The sequence below is a fragment of the Pogona vitticeps genome, chromosome 3 (genome assembly GCF_051106095.1).
Source record: "Pogona vitticeps strain Pit_001003342236 chromosome 3, PviZW2.1, whole genome shotgun sequence".
NCBI classification, from domain to species: Eukaryota; Metazoa; Chordata; class Lepidosauria; order Squamata; family Agamidae; genus Pogona; species Pogona vitticeps.
The window spans coordinates 173,574,770-173,581,285 of record NC_135785.1 but is presented as its reverse complement, the minus strand read 5'-3'; the positions used below and the strand labels follow the sequence as shown (position 1 = coordinate 173,581,285).

The window sequence follows — 6,516 nt, the reverse complement described above, 5'->3', positions numbered from 1 at the left end:
TCTCCTTGTACTCTGCCACAACCGAACTGAACCATCTCGCCCCTTCCTCATTTATATCCTCTTCCCACACTGACACCTCTTCCTCCGCCCAGTCTCCCTCTATCAACCCTTCGGCTAAGCAAACCTCCGTCTTTCCTGCTCTTTCTTTTATTTCCAATCCTCCCGCCTTTTCGTCAACTGTCACCTCATTTATTTTTGGTACCCCTGTGTTTGTCTTTTCTTCCCCTATGTTCTCTATTGTCAGGGACGGCACACTGCCATTCTCTGCTCCTTCACACTCCTTCACATAAAAGAATGGTAAACACTGTGCTTTGCATTGAGGCAACATTTTTGTTAAGGCTGTTATTCACAGAGACTGCAATTCTACCATTAGATCCTGCCACTTTCTTAAAGCTTGCAATCTCAATTTATGTTTTTTTTTTTTAATCCAAGAAAACAGTTGGGAGTGGCAATTGTGGGGTAAAAGGTGTGACTTTATTCACCTACCCTAACTCCACCCCATCCCTGCCAGTAGGACTAGCTTTTGGGAGAACGTGCCAAGCCCAAGAATAAGTTTACTGGAGGGAAATTTTGAGTGGCACTTCCACTGTAGCCTGCAGAACCTCTTTAGGAGAGAGACATAAATGACAGCTCTCCCTCCTTTATGAGCAGGTGTGAGTTCTGTAGAAATCTAGCTGTCTGGAAGATGCTGATGATCCAAAGTGCTTTGTTGGGGTGGATTGTCTCCTGTATGTTTATAAGACGGCTTCTACAGATTTTTCTCTTGCCCTGAAACTATTCAGTATATATCAGCTCTGTACATATACCATACACATACACAGTAATGTTTATGTGTTCCTATGTTCCAAAAAGCAGAGAATTCCCAAATATTTAAAATTCCCCCCACTCAGTACATGAGCAGATAAATCTTTCTTATATTTCTATTCACCCCAAGTGTACACTACACTACAACATTATCCTGCTAGCCACAACACTGTCAGTATAGCACATTGTTTATGGAAAAGCTGAAATGAAATAGCAGCTTAATTAATATCTGCAAATAGCAGATCTGCAATGCACTCATGTGCTCAGTTACACAGCCTTTACTAGTCCATTCAATCTGTATCTGAGAGAAAAAGTCTTGTTTACATGGACTAAGTCCTTACATAGTCCATGTAAATAACTGTTTTCATCAAGTTCACCTCTTGTGTATACTGTATTTGGGGTAGAAGTTAAGGTACAAAAAGGATTAATCAGTAAAACCCATGATGGGAAAGAGGTAACTCTGAACCTCATACAGCTTCAACCTTGCCTTCAGCTCAAAGTTGTCCCACCTCTTTTAGGAACAGATAACATAGAATTTGATAGTAATTCTGATATCAGTTCATAGAAATGGAAGATAACAAAAGTCTGTGTTGGCTAACATCTTGACTGGATCATTAAAAAGTCCTAAACAAGGCAAGCTGTTGTGTTCTCCATCAGGCAAAGAAAATACAGTACATACAATTTGAGGTTAAAATAAATAGTCCAAAACTTGGATTAAGTATCATTGCTCTTGAACTCAAAGGAGTTTGCATATGGTATATAGGACAGAGGAGTCACAAGTATCAATTTACAGTCATTTCTTTTTCTATAGACAAAGGCCTGGCCTGAGGGTGCAGCTGCATTGGAGAACGGAATTGGAACGATTCGGCTTTGCTGCTATTTGATTTGCACCCTGTATTATACCTGCAATAACAATGAGTGCTCACACAGGGCCTGTGGATTAAATCAGAAATTAAATTGGAAGTTCATCTTCATTCTTGTTTGTGATGCAAGTCTCATTCCAGCCCACAGCCCCCCTCCCTCCCACCTCAAATGGTCCTTTAATAGCTTGCAGTGAAGCTGCTTTCTAATTCAAAGCTTCAGATGACTACATTTTTCAAAAATGTTTCAATAGAAAAATAACATGGAAAGATTCTTCACATTCCAATAGTCAAAAGTTTGAACAATAATTTTGCAAAATACATCAAAATTCACAGATCAGAATGATTCCATAACAGAGATAACCTTCCCCTTCCCATCCAATACTCATTTCCCTCACTTTCCATTAAAGCATGCAGGAATTGCCTCATCTCTTGCCACATACGGTTTTAAATGTAGTTCTGTCAGCATATGTCATCAGCAGCTGGCAGCAGCCTTTCCAGTTCTGTCAATAGGGAACAGAAATGCAGAAATCATCCACAGGGTCAAACTGCTGTTTCTAAATCATGACAACATAAATTCACGGCATTAATTAAACTGAACGGAGAAGAGGCATCAAACCTTTTGGGATTGTGGAGGTATCCTGAGAAATGGCCCACAGAATCCACTGCTGTGCCACGGCTACAGTCTGGATAAAATCTCCTTGTAAGAGCTTAAATATATGCAGTGCTTCTTTCTTATTTGACAACTATTGCTAATCACTCTTCCCGCCTCCCATACATTTTCAAACGGTGTAGCTTTTAGAGGCTAGCCTAGACATAATAAGTCTTCCTTGATTACACAGGCCTTCCCTAGAGGGAAAGAAAAGGCATCTAATACTCAGCCATGAAATAGTTCCCCATTATATCATTTTAAAAGCAAGAACTGAATGTTCAGCGTCCTCCTGGAGGCATAAAATTAGCTGCAACACAGCCCAAAATACGGGAAGAGGGAGAGGCCATTTTATTATAGAGATTATTTATAATCTTGAAAATGCCGAACTACAAGGTGTAAATTGCAGGTACATTGAAAAATAATTTAGAGAGGGGAAAAATACACCAATATTTGTATTTGTCATTTTGTTCCAAATACTGGGGGGGGGGGGGGGGTTGAAGACAAAAACAGGCATTTGGAGGTTTTATTTAAACGTTGCGCAGCATCTGGATGGGAGCTTGGAAGAGTACTTTTCCATAGCTCAAATCTTCATTGGCTATTACACATCCACCCCAGAACATGTTTTTCAAATTAGTCTTTGACAGTACATACTGGATAGAATGCTGGACTTAACTGGGGATGGACTTAACTGGGGAATCCAGGCTAGCCATGAGTCCCCAGTTTAATATATCTCAGTTGGTGGCAGTGAAGATAGAAGGAGGGGACACATGGATGCCACCCTGGTTCTGAAAACTATTATTATTATTGATTATGATGATTTCCATTAATATTGTTTCCCAAGAAGTCTGTGATGAGCATTTTCATTCATTCCACCTACAAGCTAGAGAAATAATAAGTTGATTCTGATCTATGGTGACCCATTCCAGGGTTTTCTATGTATATTCAGAAGTTGTTTACAAATAGGGATGTGTACTAAAACCAAAATTATGATTCAGGATTTGGAATTGGAATTCAGAATTACAGCCCATCAGATTGAGAAATCAGAATTTTAAAAATCTGGAATTTCCAGGTATCCAGAAATCCATAATTAATACTATACAGTCATCTTTTTCCTCTTTTAAAAGCATCAGTACTCATCCTAAATAATATTATATAATCATTATTTCCCCTTTTAAAAAATTACAAACATGCAAATCCATTTTAAAGGATTTCCTTGTGTGCTCTGACACTTTCCCAGTGATTGTGCGAAACAGAAACAGCCAGCAGTGCCTAGGTATTAGGAAATGAATGTAATGGGCCTATTGATCAAACCTTGAACTGTGGGAATACCAGCAGAAAATGTCAGCAGCACTGGGGAAACAGAGACCAGATCATAGCAGGGAGCTGGCAAATACTCAAGGCAGCACTAACAAGCAGACTGGAGCAGCAAATAGCCTCTGGTGGGTGGGAACTTTGCTGACATCATGGGGCACAGCACAGTCAAGTGAGTGAGCATAATCTTGGAGTAGCAGTTTGAAGAATGAAAGAAACAGGAGAAGACTACGGGGACTCTCGAAGTCACAATTTCAGAAGCATGTGGCACGAATCACCTCTGCCCTTCTAGTTGCATTCCCCCCACTTTTGCCGGCATTAATAGTGATCACCCAAAGCAAGAGAAACATTGTGCTTACTCAGGTAACCAAAGAAAAACCCCTGCAGACTGACTAAATGTGGATTATTTACAGTCACTACATATACTTAAAGTACCATATTCACTTTAAATATTGACAAAATTTCAGTCAATACAGTAGATGCAAACACTCATATCCATCAGGAAGCCAAGAGATCTTACTCTATCATGTCCAGCTTGTATGATCCAATTCTTAGGCTTTAAGAGATTCCAATCAAGATTTTAAGTCCTACACTTTCTTTTGTAAGAAAATTTCCTTGGAAAATGGCTTCAGTTCCTTTGCTGAAATTTTAGAGAGTCCCAGCTAACCAGGCTGCTTGCATGACATGAAAACCGGTTTCACTTCCTTTATCAAAGCTTGAGACATGAGTCTTATTAGTCAAGGATCTAAAACATAAAAATACAGACTTCCAGAAAACCCCAAACAGGATCCCTTTATTACAACCTTGCCATCACATACTCACTGTTCCCATCAACACAGATTTCCCGGGAGAAAAAAAAAACCTCTCACCTGATAGCAGTTCACACCTACTCTCAAATACCCTCAGAGCACTTCATTGCAGCTATTGAACAACTTCAGCAGAAGATTTTAAAGAAGCAGTACCAGATAGGCGGGATATAAATAAAATAAATAAAAAAAAATATGCGGTTCAAAAGGTACAAACATTCCTTATTCCGAATGCATAAAAAGCATGTATAGTCAATATTATTTCTATTTCAAACCATTCAGAGTAAGAGATTTTAACCTGAATATCCATGCCATTTCCTGTTATATTGCCTCCTCACCTGTCTTTGTAGTCACATATAAAACAAAGAATTTAAAGCTGTCTTCTTGGACATTGGTGGGGGCAATACTGGAGACAGCAGTACACACCCCATGGCCACTTCCTTAATTTGCAGAAAGAAATCATCTTCAAATTGGGGGGGGGGAGGAGATGATATTCAAGATCTCTAGCAGATCAAAGTCATTTTCAACACGTTCAACATCCAATATAGTATATCTGAAGGTTTTGTTCCTAATTCTATATTGGTGGGGCCAATATCCGAAGAACTCCTACATGGATATTCAAGTTAAAATCTCTTATTTTGAAGGTGGGAGACCCCATGCCAGATGTGCATGTACTTGAAGGGGAGTTCCCACCAACCACAATGCTGCTTTGCACAGGATAGATTTGCTGGGAATGGAGGCTGGAGGTCAACCCTTCCTTGAATATGATGGATGGTATGGATATGGAAGGCAACGCCTGGTGCTCTTCATCAATCTCTTTCCTAACCACAAAAGCAGCAGCACTGCTGCTACCCAAGCTGTCTGAGTGCAGATGCCACCCTTTTCCTTGTCTGGCACATCGTCTCTCTGTGAAAAAGGTGTTTTCTTCACCCTCTTTTTTGGCCCCTTGCCTTGGCTCGATTGCACAAAGGTGTTGTTGGAACATGTCTGAAGTTTTTTTTTGTTTGTTTGTTTTTCTGTTTTACTTCAATGCTCCTTTAAGAACCCTCCCACACCTTTCTTATACAGGGCTAGAGGCTTCTCTCTTTTTTGGCCTGATTTGATGCCCTCCTAATTTATCCCATTGTGCAGCCTGTGCAGATGGCTAGTTTACCTCCAAATGGAGCTGTGAGTTGCATTACCTGAGGAAACAACCCTGTGATGGAATAGGTGGGTTGTAACATTAAAATGGAGGATGGCAAAAATCCCCTCCTCTTTTATAAAAAATATTTCCCTAGCTGACACAGCACAATTTGAATACCATGCTAGGTTGATGTATTGCTCTTTCCATATGTCATTTATTTAACAAAACAAAAAAAAAGGAGGAGGGGGGAAGGAAAGCCATGCAGCTGGCTGAATGACAGCTGTGAGAAAAGGTGGGAAATGGGTATGACTCCATGGAGTCTGCCTCCACAATGAAGCACAGCTCCAGCAGAGCCCCAGCTAAGGAAAAAAGGCAGGAAAATGGGAGGCTTACTTCCATTCTGTCTGCCCAACCTCCACTCCAGTGCTTTCCTCTTCTGCAAGCACTGCCACTACTGTCCTCTCCTGCTGGTTTTTATTTGCAATTAACTGGGAACCCTTGCTCACGAGTAAACTAGCTACACTTACACATGAGTAAGTCAGCAATCCCAAGAGTTCTGTGGATCCTTCTCTCAGGATAATAAACATCTCCAGTGTGAACAGAAGGATCACTCAAGTGGGAGATTAAATGCATCACACTAAAGATAAGGACCTTTTAAGCACGAACCAGGCAGCTTCAAATTCCCATGTCTGGACAGGCCAAGAGTTGGGGAGGCTGTCCAAGTACAGTATTCATTGCTTAACAGGTGTCCAGCATAGAAGAGATTTATTTATAGAGCTGGGAACACTTACATACACCCCTCAAATCTCCCAGCCAGCATAGCCAGTCCACAGCTAGAAAAATGCTACTTTCAGGGAATTGTTCCATAATAAGGTCCACTAAGACTGGACAGAACCTTCTGGCTGGATCAATGGTGTTCTTTGGAAAGAGAGGAAAAAGCCACTTATTTCACATCAGGTC

General features: G+C 40.6%; 1 long non-coding RNA gene across 3 annotated transcripts; it reads right to left on the bottom strand.

The window, feature by feature from the left end:
- Positions 1-1,161: 1,161 nt before the first annotated feature.
- LOC140705754 (uncharacterized) lies at positions 1,162-4,631 on the bottom strand. Of its 3 annotated transcripts, none has more exons than XR_012085245.2 (3): positions 4,497-4,631; positions 2,108-2,167; positions 1,162-1,737 (listed from the first exon to the last, which is right to left on the bottom strand). It is a non-coding gene; the product is annotated as an uncharacterized LOC140705754 (long non-coding RNA). The 3 variants fall into 3 exon arrangements; XR_012085244.2 differs by lacking the exon at positions 4,497-4,631 and adding an exon at positions 4,148-4,435; XR_013543503.1 differs by lacking the exon at positions 4,497-4,631 and adding an exon at positions 2,284-4,120.
- Between the last annotated feature and the right edge of the window lie 1,885 nt (positions 4,632-6,516).